Source organism: Oratosquilla oratoria, chromosome 3, assembly GCF_046742065.1.
Source record: "Oratosquilla oratoria isolate Oo_2021 chromosome 3, ASM4674206v1, whole genome shotgun sequence".
NCBI classification, from domain to species: Eukaryota; Metazoa; Arthropoda; class Malacostraca; order Stomatopoda; family Squillidae; genus Oratosquilla; species Oratosquilla oratoria.
Window position 1 is genome coordinate 41,140,147 of NC_134779.1, and position 16,342 is coordinate 41,156,488.

The window sequence follows — 16,342 nt, forward strand, 5'->3', positions numbered from 1 at the left end:
GGTGTAAAATTATTCTTTGATATAAAGCAGGAATATTTAACTTAAAATATTCATCTTCATTGGATATAAAACTGGGGCGTGTCTAAAGCAAAATTTGCTAGCCTAGGTATTTTTCCTAACCTAGGAATTTTGTTTAACCCATCCAGTCCGACAGGCCTTAAACAGGACTGTGTCGCAAATGTCCGACAGTCCTTAAATGGGACAGCTACTCTGAGCGCTAATAAAAACCGCGCCAGCATTGGTAGCGCTGCCATATTTGGTCGTGAGGTAAGGCCTATGGTAGTACTGTGAGCATGAACACAAGAAAACTGCAAACATAAATACACGTGTTATGTAAGTGTAAAATAAGTATGATATTAGTAAATAATATAAGTGTAAGATAAGAATGTTCATGGCTGTATAAATACTCACATGTGGGTGCGTATTGAATAATGAATGATAAAACATACGTAACTATAATCAGCCAATACGAGTGAAAACATGTCAAACATGTGAAAACACATAAAACATAAATATAAGTGTTATGTAAGTGTAATATAAGTGTAATATAAGTGTAAAATAAGTATGATATTAGTAAATAATATAAGTGTAAGATAAGAATGTTCATAGTTGTATAAAACTCACATGTGGGTGCGTATTGAATAATGAGTGATAAAACATACGTAACTATAATCAGCCAATATGAGTGAAAACACGTAAAAACAGATATAAGTGTTATGTACGCGTAATATGTGTAAAATAAGTATGATATTAGTAAATAATATAAGTGTAAGATAAAACACCACGCTGCACCTGTGCCAGAGAGGCGGAGAGTTGCCACTACCACAATCTTCTCCAAATATTGGTTATTATTCTGAGACAACCATGGTGAGTAGAGCAATAAAAACTTGTAGAATGATGCATTGTCATGTCTACTAATAGTAGAATTTTTTCCAGAGTAATTTGTAAGAGTTTATTTTTTTATGATAAATGCAGTCCTAGGGGGTTGCGAATTTTGAGGCCATCAGCCCAGGCGGGTTAGAACCTAGAAATATAAAATTCGCCTAGCCATCGATCCTACAACATGGCTGCTGCCACAGACCAACCCGAATATTAATTTGCTAGATATTTTTAGTTAATTTTGTGCCATTTTATATCAATAAATAAAATAAAGTTATATCTTCCTGTTTTCGGGTTTTACCGGCACTCGTATTTACATAAATTTACATCATCGTTATGTCATAATTTAATTTATTCTAAAATAGCTGACAAAATCGCTGAAAGCTAGAATAACGTCTTAAGCGAATGTAGGTTAGGAAAACATTCATAGGCTAAGAAAATTTGCTTTAGACACGGTCCTGATGCTACAGTTGAAAAATCTGGTTAAAAACAGTACCATATTACAACCTTAAAAACTCATTTTGGTTTAAAATTTAAGATTTTTGTTAGATTTTCATTATTCTTTTTTTTCTATTTTCTTTTTTACCCCATCAACATTCCACCCCCTGGCACGTGCCGCCCGGGGCGGATTACACCTCCCACCCCCCCTTTGCTAAACCACTGCATATCGGTGCAGTGCCATTTTTTTTTTTCTCTCTTTTTTTTCATATCCAAGATGCTGCGTTCAAACTCTCCAAGCAGCTCTAAAAGCAGCTATAACTTTGAGGGATTCTCACAGGTATGAGAGAGAGATTATAATAGGGATGACAGAAGATATAAATATCATGATGTAGGGGATGATAGGAGAGATTTTATGCCTACGAGTATGACGCGGAATTGGGACAAATTAGGAACGACAGATATTATAAATCAGGGGAGGATGGAAGTGTCACCTCAGCGTCAGGTACTATAACACGAGAAGTAGTATCAGTAAAAGCAAAATAGATGATGAAATAAGTCGAAGACAGGGAACAGAAGTTCGCAGTTTTGAGGAATTCCCACAATCTAGGCACTATGACGCAGAAGATAACAAGAGTGAAGTTAGGCTAGGTGATAGATATCGCATGGAAATCAGCTGTTAAGATGATGAGAACAGGTAAGGCACCTGGGTTGGATGGATGCCATGCAGAATGTCTGAGGAAAGGAGATACAATTATGATGGACAGGCTGGTGAGGTTATTTAATGTTTGTTTAAGAGAGGGTAGAGTGCCAGAGGACTGGAGGAGTGCCTGTATAGTTCTGCTTTACAAGGGAAAGGGGGACAAGTGTGTGTAGTAGTTTCAGAGGGATCAGCTTGTTGAGAGTAGTTGGGAAGGCTTATGGGAGGGTCTTGATAGAGAGGATTAGGAGAGGAACAGAGGGAGTAATTGGTGAGGAACAGTGTGGTTTTAGGAGAGGTAGGGGTTGCGTAGATCAGATTTGTGTGGTAAAACAGATATGTGAGAAAGTTATAGGAAAAGGTAAGGATGTTTTTTGGGCTTTTATGGATCTGGAAAAGGCTTACAACAGGGTAGACAGGAAGGCACTGTGGGAGGTACTGCAGATATGTGGGATAGGAGGAAAGCTGTTAAGAGCAGTCAAGAGTTTTTACGAGTGTAGTAGAGCTTGTGTTAGGATTAGAAATGGAGAGAGTGAATAGTTTGAGGTAAAGGTGGGACTTCTTCAGGGATGTGTTATGTTGCCCTGGTTGTTCAATCTATTCATGGATGGGGTGTTGTGAGACGTGAATGCAAGGGTAGTGGGTCAGGGGTTGGAGATGGTTAAAGAAAATAGAGAAAAGTGGAAAATAAGCCAGTTGTTATTTGCTGACGACACTGCGCTTGTAACTGAATCAGAGGATTAAGGATTGAAGATTGAGTTAGTTAGTGACAGAGTTTGAGAAGGTGTGTGAAAGAAGGAAGCTGAAGATAAATGTGGGCAAAAGGTGATGAGATGGACAAGGGGAGAGAGTGACAGCAGGCTGGAAGTGAGCATTAAGGGTGAGAGACTGGAGGAAGTGGATAGTTTTAGATACTTGGGTGCAAATGTGGCAGGAAAGGGAGGAGTGGGGGTGGAGGTAGAATGTAGATTGAGAGAAGCGAGTAAATGCCTTGGTAGATTAAAAAGTGTAATGAGAAATAGACATCTGGGAATGGATGCTAAGAGGAGGTTATATGAAGGAGTGATTGTGCCAACAGCACTGTATGGGGCAGAAACATGGAACATAAGAGAGGAAGAGAGAAGGAGTTTGAATGTGTTTGAGATGAAATGTGTGAGAAGTATGATAGGGGTTATTAGGCTGGATAGAGTGAGAAATGAGGAGGTAAGGAGGAGAACAGGGGTGGAAAGGGAGCTGGGAGATAGGGTTGATGAAAGAGTATTAGGATGGTTTGGACACATGGAAAGAATGAGAGAAGCAAGATTAGTAAAAGAGGTGTGGAAGGCAGAGGTGGAAGGAGTGAATATGAGGGGGCATCCTAGGATGAGATGGATGGATGGGGTAAAAGGGGCATTACAAAACAGAGGAATGTCTGTTGAGGAAGGATGGGAGAGGACAGAAGATAGAGGTGAATGGAGAAGGGTTGTGTATGGATGATGCTGTGATGCATGAGGGGAGTGGGTGGGGGATGGGGGGTGAGGAGGTATGTATGAGAAAAATTTTGATGCAGCCCGAAGGGATTTCTCCCCATCTTCTCCTTTTCTGCGTGTGGGGATGGAGAGGGGGGTCAACAAATTTATGAAGTGGCCTTGCTGTGGATGTGCTGTGTCTTATGACACTGCTTCTGACCCAGGGCAGTGGACAGGATGCAGGGATGACCCATCATCCAGGAGGTGACAAGATAAGAGGGAGGGAGGAGGGTGGAGGGAAGTGGAATATATAAGGAATGGAATGGGTGGGAGTGGTTTCTATGCCTTTTTCTTTTTGGCTACCCCCCGTGTAAGGAGGGAAAAGCCTTTGGTATATGTATGTATGTATGTACTAAGCAATGAAGCTAAGCTGTATGTAACCACACAAAAATATGAGACATTAGTAGAAGTGGCGAGTTTTGCTGAAAACTTTGTGCTAAGAATGAGCGAAAGTCAAAATAAAAAGAGAAGCATAATACAAACTCAGAGAGGTGAGAGCAGAGGTGCGTTTGTGGTTTCAAGTCAGAAATATACAAGACCACAAGTAAGGGATAGCTGGAGAAAACCATTCAAGTGTTTCAGATGGGAGATATGGGCATAGAACTCAGGATTGCTATGCTAGGCTTAGTAAACAAGTGTATAGGCAGGACATGGGAGGCAAGCAAACTTGGAAAGGAATAATGTGTGTAGAAGAAAGTGAAATGAATGCAGACCAAGATAGGAGGAGCTATTCTTGTGGAACCTTTGGTTATGGGATGGAAACTTGCTCCAAAGAAAAGGAAAACAAATGGGATATGCAAGACTGGAGACAAAGACAGGAAGCAGCTAGGTAGAGGAAAAAGGGGTAGTGGACAAGACAGAAGACAGAAATTGCTACATAGGTGAAAGTAGGATAGGCGAGACAAGCAAAATAGGGATCAGCTCAGAGTGGTTACCATATGTAAAGGACGCCAGAATAGGAAGAGAGGGAGTGGAAGAAAATATGTGGTCAAGGCTCTGTGAGACAAAGGGGCATCCCACGCTATTGTGAGAGGGCAGACGTAATACCAAGTCTAGAAAATAGACACTTAGGTCAGTTATCCATGGGATTAGCAGGAGTGACAACATTAGCACCCATAGTTAAAGTGTTACTTGAGATAGATGGTCAGACAGTGAGCGTTGAAGTGGGATTAGCGGAGCTTCCCATGAAAGGGATAGATGTCCTCCTGGGAAATGATGTAGGTGAGATAGTCCAGGTCAGACTCAAGATGGTGAATGACCCCATACATAGACGCATATACACACAGACAAGGCTGACATGGCTGACCCTGTGGCCTTCATCACCAGAGGCCAGGCCAAGAAGGCACAAGAAGAAGAAGAACAAGGCGACAGTAACCTGAGCCCCCTGTTCGGTGCAGACCCAGAAAACATGACCCTGAACAAATCACAGAACGAGAGTGATATGGAAGAAAGACAAGTAGCAGCCAGAGGAGTAGCTGAAGGCCAGGGAGAAGTCATCCTAGCAGAGGAGATTGTCCGTGAGATGGTCATGGATAGGAAGGAATTCATCCAACTACAGCAGGAGGATCCTGAATTGGAGGCGGTACGCCGAGCAGTTGAGGAGGAAGAGCAGGAGAAAGGGAAGTACAGCAAGAGGGAGTTCATCATGGAGGATGGTGTGCTCTTGAGAATATACAAGGCACCAGAAAAGGTAGGAGGTGATATTGTTTCTCAAATAGTCTTGCCTCAAGTGATGAGAGAGAAAATTGTGAGGCTAGCTCATGAAACTTCATGTGCCCACCTTGGGATTACCATAACAAAGCAAACAATATCAGCGCACTTTTTCTGGCCTCGGTTGTCAGAGGACGTCAAAAGAGTGGTTAGGCAGTGTGTTGTGTGTAAAGTGACTGGGAAGCCAAACAACACACCTAAGAAAGTACCCATGTGCCAAGTTCATGTCATCAAGGAGCCCTTTTCCAAGGTTGTTGTTTGTGTGGGCCCTCTCCCAATGACAAAATCTGGGAAATCATTTCTCCTCACCATAATGTGTCAGGCTACTTGGTATGCTGAAGCGGTGCCTCTCTCAAACATTAAGGCCAGGACAATCACCAAGGCTTTAATGTCTTATTTTTAGGAAGATGGGTATGCCTTGGGAGGTACAAAGTGACAGAGGCACTAACTTCTAAGTGGGATATTCAAAGGAGCCCTGGAAAGCTTCAACATACAACACGTGATCGCATCAGTATATCACCCCCAAAGTCAGGGAAGTCTCGAGAGGTTCCACGGAACATTAAAATGCATGATTCAAGCCTTTGTGTTAGAATTTGAGAAGGACAGGGATGAAGGCATAGACTTGTTAATATATGCCACTAGAATAACTGTGCATGAAGGTCTAGGTTTTTCTCCCTTTTACTTGATGTTTGGTAGAACCCCAAGGGAGCCCCTTGCCTCCCTGTATGACCAGCTACTGTCAAAATCCCCAGAGGAAAGTACCATGTATACCAACTTAGTGGGTACCAACTTTGGGAAGCTGAGGAAGGTTAGGCAAATAGCAAAATTAAACTTCAAAATAGCGCAGGGTAACTATAAGGATTATGATAGGCAATCGGTTAAGAGGGAACTAAAAGTTGGAGAATATGTGCTTGTGCTGTCCCCTCAGAAAACATCATTGCATCCAAAATATGAGGTACCATTCAAAGTGCCTGAGAGAAAGGGGGGTCATAATTATGTTTTGAGAAACCCGATGAGGAGGTCTGGGGTGCAACAAGCACATATTAACCTTCTGATAGAATTCAAGAGAACAGTAAAGGAAGAAGCAATTGGCATGGCTGAGACAGAGCGAACTAACGGGAGCCTTGATTCAGATATTGGGGATCTAACCTTCTTTTATGATTTAGGCAGATCAGACACCAGTGAGATATTGGAGGAATCTTTGTCATCACTGGAAGGAGAGATGCGGGAAGAAGTTAGAGCACTTCTCTGCAAGAATGCCCAGATATTTTCCTCATGCCCCACCATTACTCAAGCAATATATCATGATGTTGTCCTAGAAGATGGAGCCAAGCCAGTGAAGCAGACACCGTACAGATTGTCACCCCAGAAGAGAATCATGGAGGAGGAAGTAAGGCAACTCATGGAGCAAGGGTTAGTGGAACCTAGCACTAGTCCCTGGGCCTCGCCAGCTGTGCTGGTACCAAAATCTGGAGGTGAGTGGAAGTTGTGTGTTGATTACAGGAAGGTGAGCACAGTCACTAAAGCAGATCCTTACCCTCTCCCCAGAATAGATGACCTCATTGAGGAGGTTGTTGCCACTAACTTTTTGTCCAAGCTGGATCTGATGAAATGATATCATTAGATCATCCTTACAAGTAGGGCTACTGAGGTATCTGCTTTTGTTACCCCACATGGGCACTTTCAATATTTTGGGATGAAAAATTGTGGAGCATCCTTCCAGCGCCTCATCAATTGACTAGTTGAGGGATTGCTGGGTCAGGGCATACTCAGACGACATAGTAGTGTTCTCTGACACATGGAGTGATCACATGCACCAGTCGAGGAATTTATTCAACAGACTAGCACAAGCTCATCTCATTGTGAACCTAAAGAAGAGCACTTTTGGGAGTACTATTGACTACCTGGGACACCAAGTTGGCCAGAATTGCATCATGCCATTAGAGGCCAGAGTGAAAGACATCATGGACTTCCAAGTCCCAAAGACAAAAAAAGGCATCAGAAGATTCATGGGCACGCTTGGATTCTATCGAAGGTATTGTCCAAACCTTGCAGAGGTAGCTGCTTCTTTAACCCACATACTCTCTTATAATCATTTCAGGTGGGATGAGGGCGCTGATGCAGCCATTGACAAATGCAAGAAACTTCTCTCAGATCGTCCTGTCTTGATAGCCCCAGATTATAGTAATACCTTCTATCTTTTTTGTGATGCCAGTCATGTAGCTGTAGGAACCATGCTTGCTCAGGAAAAGGATGGTGTCTTGAGACCCATCTCATTTATGTCTCAGATTCTCAAGGAGTATCAAACACGGTACTCTACCATTGAGATGGAGGTCCTAAGCCTCACATTAGCCTTAAGAAAATTCCATATATTCCTGGATAAGAAAGTAATTATCCTAAGCAAACATAACCCATTGAAGTATATCATAGATGGTAAGACAAAAATGACAGATTAGCTAGATGGGCATTAGCACTCCAGGTGGTAGCCAACGCCCTCTTGCTTCCTGACACAAAATGTTCAGGCCCTGTTTCACAAGTCTGAACATTTTTCTCCGGTGAAGGGGGATATATTATGTACAGTGAGACCTCTCATTAACAGACATTAATTAGCTGTGTTTGTGGTGTTTTTGCAGTGTTTTCGGTGTTTTTGGTGCTGTTGTTTAGTGCGTGCAATCACTATTATGCCACCCAAAAAACACTCCAAATCAATGGATTACTCACATCAACGGACACCGTTACCCCCCTTTTAGTCTGTTAATGAGAGGTAGTACTGTACTGACATGTTACACAATGTATGCGGGCATCTGACATGTTACACAACGGACACAGGCATCGCACACACAGATGATGGGGAAGACTTGGAAGCCGGAAGCGGAGGAATACAAAATCAGGGCCTCCTGCCATCAGAGGTCAGAGGGCACGAAAATCAAAATGACGAATCAAAGTAGGGCCCTCACTTCTAGGCCCCATTGCTTATATAATTTAGATGAGTATTAGTGACTACAGGTAAACGTCGACTTACGATGGCCGCAACTTACGATTGTTCGACTTTACGATGACGACGACGACGACGACGACATGATAATTTAACCCATTCCATACGGTGCCGCACACGTATGCGTCATGAGGAGCAAGTGGATTTGCGACGCTGCCATATCGGCGTCTTGATTATATTTATTGTAGTCGCCCCTGTGTTTTTACATTCTCTCAAATGATTCATTCTCTGTGGTTTTCAAAATTCGCGGGTGAAAGAGAGAACGATCGATATAAGCGGTGACTATATTTTATGATGCGAGTATTATTACGTCACGTCGTACGGCTGGCATTGGCTGCTGCCCGCGAGATTTAAGTCCCGTACTGAAAATACATATTATAGTGTTTGAATATGGTAAAAAGGATTAAAATGATTAAATAAACTACTGTACATGTTTAATAGGCTATATTCAGTATCTCTGGTGGTTAATATACAGGTAGGCTAGGTACAGTGACCACGGAACAGAGTGGGGATCGACTTACGATGAGATCGTCTTACGATGAGATCGTCTTACGATGGCTCTATCGAAACCAAATGCCATCGTAAGTCGACGTTTACCTGTATACTGTAAGCCCTCTTCACACAAAAATAAAGATACAGGTAAATTGTGTGGAGTTGGGTAGATAGGAATAGGGTAGGTTATATCGGTACTTACCTAGTTGTTTACCTAGTTGTATTTACCTTGTTGTATATTGCGGGAAGGGGAGCTACGCTCGTGGTGTCGCGCCTTTGTATCTCGCAATGTCTAGTTTGCTTTTAAACTCATGAATTGTTTTTGCACACACTATTTCCTTGTCCAGTTTGTTCCAAGTGTCTACCACTCTATGTGGAAAACTGTTTTTCTTCGGATCTCTTCTGTAGCTGTGTTTTTTTTATATTCTTTCCATGTCCTCTTGTGCTTCTCCTGTCCCAGTGTAACAAGTCCTCTCTATCGAGTATTTCTGTGCCTTTCTTTATTCTGTAGATGGTCAGTAGGTCACCTCTCTCTCTTTTTTGCTAAAGAGTCGGTAAATCTAGTTGAACCAATCTCTCCTCATATGACAAGTTTGCGAGTGCAGGTGCCATTTTTGTTGCTGCTCTCTGGATTCTTTCTATTTTCTTTATATTCTTTTTGGTACTGGGTGACCACAATGTTGCCGCATATTCTAGTCTAGGCCTTATCAGTGTGACCAATATTTTTTTTAATAATTTCTTCGTCCAAATATGTAAATAACACTTAGCAAGTTGTAGGATTCTCCAACAATTTTGTTTCTGTTTGTCATAGGACAAGTCGTTTGAGATAATTACACTCAAAACTTTTTTGGATCTCTTCTTTACCTCCTCGGTTCCAATCTTATATTGTCCTGATATTCTGTTTTTGCTTTTTCCAAACTCCATTATGCTACACTTCTTAATATTGAAGTCCACCTCCCATTTCTGATTCCACTTCCATACTTTATTCAGGTCTTTCTGCAGTGATTTGCAATCTTCAATTTTTACTTTCATTAACAGTTTGGCGTCATTGGCAAAGAACCTCATGTAACATTTCACATCATCCATGTCATTCACATAAATAGCAAACATTGGAGCTAGTACAGATCCTTGTGGTACTCCACTGATCACCTCTATCCAATCTGAATATTTTTCTCTGAGCACTATTCTCATCTTTCTACCAATCAGGAAGTCCTCCATCCATTTTAGTAGGTTCCCTTGTATTCCTCCTATATGTTCCAGTTTTTTTTAAATAATTTTTTGTGTGGCACTTTGTCAAAAGCTTTTTGTAAGTCCAGGAAGACACAGTCAGCCCATCCATTCCTTTCTTGCACTATGTCTATTAATCTTGAGTAGAAACATATTAAGTTTGTGATACATGATCTTCCTTGTCTAAACCCAAATTGTCTTGGGTTTATTATATTGTTGTCTTCCAGGTGTTTTACCCATCTATTCTTGATGATTTTCTTACAAATTTTGGCTATAGTGCTTGTTAGTGAGACTGGCCTATAGTTGGTTCTTCCTTGTTTCCTCCTTTATATATTGGTACAATGTTAGCATTTTTCCAGTCTTTTGGTATTTTTCCTTCTTTGAATGAGCAATTTATCATGTTGTGTATTTTGTCCGTTAGTTCTTCTTTGCATTCTTTTAGAATCCAACTTGCAATTCCATCTGGGCCATGTGATTTCCTGACATCAAGTTTTGATAGGTGTTCAGATATTTCTTTTTGTGCTATTGTTATGTCACTCATGGGGGGAGATCTCCTTTCATTACCTTCGTTCCAATATTATGCCTTCTCTCTAGTGAAGACAGAATTAAAGTGATTTTTCATGATTTCGGCCATTTCTAAATCTTCGGTGTGCTATATTTCCTTGGTGTAGTTTCTCCATTTCTTGCTTGTTTTTAAGTTTACCATTCATGTATCGATAAAATAGTTTGGGTTGCTCTTTGCATTTATCTATAATATCCTTTTCATGGTTCCTTTTTTTCTCTCTTCTCACTTTAACATACTCATTTCTATAGTTGCCATTTTCCAGTTTTTTTGTTTTTTTTTTTATATCTTTCCTCCTTTTCCAAGCTCTGTCCCTTCTGTCTTTTGCCTCACTGCATCGCTTGTTGAACCAGCATTTAATGTACACTCTCGCTTCTGTCTTGGTATGTGCTTATTTACCCCTTCATTGTAATTATCCATCAAGATATCCCATTCCTCTTCCATTTTTGTCTCTTCTATGTAAAATTTTTTTCCCAGTTTGCATTCTGGAAGAATTTCTTTAGTTTTGCAAAGTCTGTTTTGTTGTACATCAATCTTCCTTTCCTATGGTTTTCATTTCTCTCCATGTATATTTCTTCCTTTAGTTCAGTTTTAATGAGTATATGGTCATTCTTTCCAATTGGTGTGTATTGGATTTTATCCACAATTTCAGGTTCTGTTGTAAAAATTCAATCTAGTTTCGATGGCTCTTCGTTGTTTCTGTATCTGGTGTTTTCACTGAGTCATTGTGTATTCCATGGTCATATCTAGTATTACATTACCCCACAAGTCATCTCCTCCTCACACTGTTATGCTTTCCCAACAAATTTCTTTGCAATTGAAGTCCCCCATAATTATCAGATTTCCCCCGCCCATTAGTATCTCTTTTAATGATTGCCTTGTATCTTCTAACATTTTTGTAAGCTTGTTCTCTTTCCAAGCATTCGTTTTTGGGGGCACATAGGTCACCACAAACTTTCTACTTTTCATGTTCTTGTCTTTGACTTTTATCATGATCAGTCCTACATTACCTTTGCCCTCCAGTATTTTTGTCACATTCAAGTTTTTCTTGGCTAAGAACATGATTCCTCCTCCCTGTTTCTTGTCTCTGTTTTTAATCCAGTAATTATATAGTTCATTTCCAACATCGATGGATGGTATTATGCCCCTTAGTTTAGTCTCCACAATTCCCATGTCTGGCTTTTCTTCTAGCAGGTAATCATTAAGTTCATTCAGTCCTGAAATTAATCAGTCGATGTTGGTATAGGTCACTTTAACCACTTCACTACGGAACTTAAATCTCGCGGGCAGCAGCCAATGCCAGCCGTACGACGTGTCATAATAATACTCACATCATAAAATATAGTCACGGCTTATATCGATCGTTCTCTCTTTCACCCGTGAATTTTGAAAACCACAGAGAATGGGATTAAAAGCAGATTAGGGAGAATGTAAAAACACAGGGGCGACTACAATAAATATAATCAAGACGCCGATATGGCAGCGTCGCGAATCCACTTGCTCCTCATGACGCCTACATGTGTGGCACCGTATGGAAGGGGTTAAATTTTCTTCTTTCTCCATTTTTTTTTTTTTTTGTCTTTGCTTCGCCCATTCTGATGTACCATTTCCTCAGTCTCATGTCAATTACTCTCCAATGGAATTCCTTGCTTTCTGTCTCCATTCTTTTCACATTTTTTTCCTTTGCTTCATCTCTTAGTGTCTTTTCTTTTTCTAATTCCTCAGTACTCATTTCCCTTTTTATCCATATCTTATTGTATTTTTCACTCTTTGCCAAGTTACCTACTTTTTTCAAATGTCTTCTACTGCCATTTGTGATCTTAGTTTTATCTTTAGGGGTCGATTTCTATCCTTAGAAGTATAAGTTGGCACCTGTGCCATGGCACTGGTGTTGTATGGCTGTAGTATAAAAAAGATGAGCGGGCATTTTTTTTATCTCTACTGATTACCGCGTTTGTGCTCTGTTCACACCAACTTAATTGTAAGTACAAGAAATACTGTAATTAGATTCATGAATTAAACTAAGCGAAGTACACTTCAAACTTTCCTTGTCCGGTGAAGCGAAAATTGATCATAAGAAGCTAAGTGTTGCTCTAGGACTTTGATTGCAGGAACTACTCGAATCACGGCTTATGATTCGATGTATCAACTCAAATACAAGGCCTAGCAAGTGACACTAACAAAGGCAAATGAAGGAACTAAATATGGTCAAGGGAGAAAATGAAAGATTGAAAAATGAAGATATAAATAAAAATGAGGTATTAAAAAAGAAATGAAGGACCAATACAGGCAGTGACCAAGAAAGTGGAAGACAAGATCAAAGAAAATTATTTCCAAGAAAAAAAGAAACAGTGGAAAGTAGAACAGGAAAATAAAAAATTATCTTTTAAAGAAATAGTAGAGCAACAAGTCAAGGAAAATGCTAAGGAAACAGTAATCAAAGTAATAAAAGAAAAAGGAAATTGGGGCAGAGACACGGATAAAAAAAAAAGTGCATTGTAATCTATGGTATTGAAGAGAAACATTATGTTCCTAGATATCAGAGAGAAAAAGAGGAGAAAGAGATTGCTAAAGATATTCTGAAAGAGATTCAAGAGGAGGGATAGGATATAAAGAAATTGAGGAAATGCACAGTATAGAAAAAAAACTCAAAAGAAAAACAGAAGAAGCAGAGGAAGTACTATCAATGAAGCTAAGCTGTGTGTAACTACATGCAATACATAACAATACACCACAACAACAATACACAATAACAACAACAATACACTATACACAATAACAATACATAACAACAACAACAATACATAACAGGTCCTGGAGCTGCAGCATCTACGTCGTGGGACCACCCCCCAACCCCAAGAGTTGGGGGCCAAACGGCGGCAACCACCCCTGGCCACCGGCTCTACGCAGGTGGCACCGATCCCCAAGAGGAGCTACGCCTACCTTGGGGAGTACCACAATCCTTTTTCCCAACATGCAATATTACGTTTTTTCTGCACCGAGGGGTGATTTTCCGGCGATCACCCCTCTTCTTCTACTTTTAGCTGGAGATGTAGAGAGCAATCCTGGGCCCACCACAAAATACACATGCCCAACATGCTCTAAACCCATTACTTCGAGCAGACAGACAAAGGGCTCAGTTCAGTGCAATATGTGCAAAAACTGGGCCCACCTCACTTGTACAACACTTGCTGACACAAACCAATACACAAACACTTGGACATGTTCTACCTGCCCTCCAGTAATCCCACTCCCACCTCCCCAACCACAGCCAGCACCCTCACCCACTCCCAATTTCCCTCTGCCCTTACCCCCGATTAGTACTTCCCTTCCTTTGTCCCCGATCTCTCATTTCCCCCCCTCTGACCCAGATCCTACACCTTCCCCACTACCACCCCAACCTCAACCCCAAACGGCAACATACAACACATACAAAACAAACAACATCAACATATTACAACACAACATTGACGGTATTAACACGAAAAAACATGAACTTGAACACTTTCTTAAACAACACAACATACACATTGCGATTTTACAAGAAACAAAACTAAGACACTCACACAAAACACCATCATTTCATAATTACACAACCATCAGACAAGACCGGACTGACGGCTATGGCGGTTGACTCATCACCCTGATCCACCACTCCATCTGTTTTGTGGACACAAGTGCCACAACCAAAATTCTCCTCCCTACCACAGATAACACAACAGAAATCCAATCCATTCGAATCCGCACAGGCAACAAATCAACACTGACAATAGTTAACATGTACATTCCCCCCCAATCATCCCCCACAGTTCCAGACACCTTCTGGCCTCATTTTAGCCAACTAGCCTCAATCCCCAACCTGATCATGGGTGGAGACTTCAACGCCAAGTCGTCTGCCTGGTATGTCGACAACCCTGACACAGACAGAGGGCTTGATATACAGACTCAGTTTGACTCATTGACTATCATGAACAACACACATAATCATACACATATCCCACACCAAGCCCTCTACACTCCCTCCTCTCCTGATATCACCTTTTGCTCCCCCTGCCTAACCCCAACAACATCATGGAGAGTGGTCGGAACCCTTGGCTCTGACCACCTTCCAATCATCATCACCACCAAAACAAGATGCACCCCATTTGGCCACAGACACACTTACACCAATTACAAGAGAGCTAACTGGGAAGCTTTTACTGAAGAGACAGAACAACATTTTGAAACACTTAACAGTACACCAATCACAAACATAAACAATGCTGTGCACACTTTTAATACAATCATACAAAATGCAGACATGAGATACATCCATAGAGGCAACAGAAAATCACACAACCACAACTTCACACCAGAAATCCAAAGCCTCATCAGACAACGTGACACACTTAAACACGGTACCCCCACACCTATCCCTCAAAACATAGCAGACCAAATACAAACACTAAACACTGTGATTGCCAATAAAATACATGAACAAAAAACACAAAATTGGCAAAACTTTATCAATACACTTGATCACAAAACAAACACCAGCAAATTGTACAAAACACTCAACAGCATTACACTATCCAACAGTAACACTACACGCTCTCACGCAGCAATAATCACAACAACAGATAATCTACCCTCAAACAGACAACAAGCAAACGCACTCATACGTCATTTTGCACAGACAAGCCATCTCACTTCTCACCCTGACGACCGACGCACCATTCGACATAAGAAAGACTTTCCCACAGACTCAGACTATATACCCTTCATAGACAGTCAGACAAAACTCATAATACATAGTCTCAAGCACTCATCTGCCTGTGGCCCCGATAACATAAGCAACATCCACCTAAAACACATTGGACCACAAGGTATACACGCACTCACAAACATTGCAAACTACAGCTATTCATACAACACTATACCCGACATCTGGAAGCATGGTAAAATAATCACCATTCCAAAACCGAACAAAGACACAACAATCCCAACATCGCACCGCCCAATCAAACTTCTCTGCACCCCCTCTAAAGTCATTGAACGCCTAATACTTCAACTTGTCACACCACATATTCCCCTTGCTGACTCACAACACGGTTTTAGGCCACTACACTCCACAAACACTCTTCTGACAAACCTCACACAAAGAATTTTAGATGGCATCAATTCAGATAGGCCCCACCAAAGAGCACATTAGACATTAGTAAAGCTTTTGATGCTATCCCCCGCCACAACCTAACAAATAAAATATATAACACAGACATGCACAATAACACCAAAAGATGGCTGGCCAATTATCTGGCAGGTAGGAATGCTTACATGTCATATAATGGCCAATCATCGCACATCAGAAACATTAAGAACGGAGTACCACAGGGCTCAGTTCTATCCCCCACACTATTTAATCTATACATGCGTGACTTACCCACGCCAGACATCTCAGAAATACAAATCTCTTCCTACGCAGAGACCCGACATACAATCAACCCCCATCCCCTAATCCCTCAGGACAAAGCCCCTTGCCAACCCGAAATTAATCCAGCCCTTACCCATTGGGACTACCCACCCCCCCACCTCACAAACACACACCAATCACCACCACACCAATCTAACTAGTCAACCCAATCCACCCCCCCATTAACCCTGGACAAACACCCCCCCAACAAACACAACCAAACCCCACCCCACATCAACACCCCCCCCCACCCCCCCACCTCCCCAAAATTATACCCAACTCACCACCCATAAAAACCCCCCCCACCCCCCCTCCCCACCCCCCTCCCATCCCCCCACTCAACCCCACAACCTACCCACCATTCCCCCCAAATTCCCCCCCC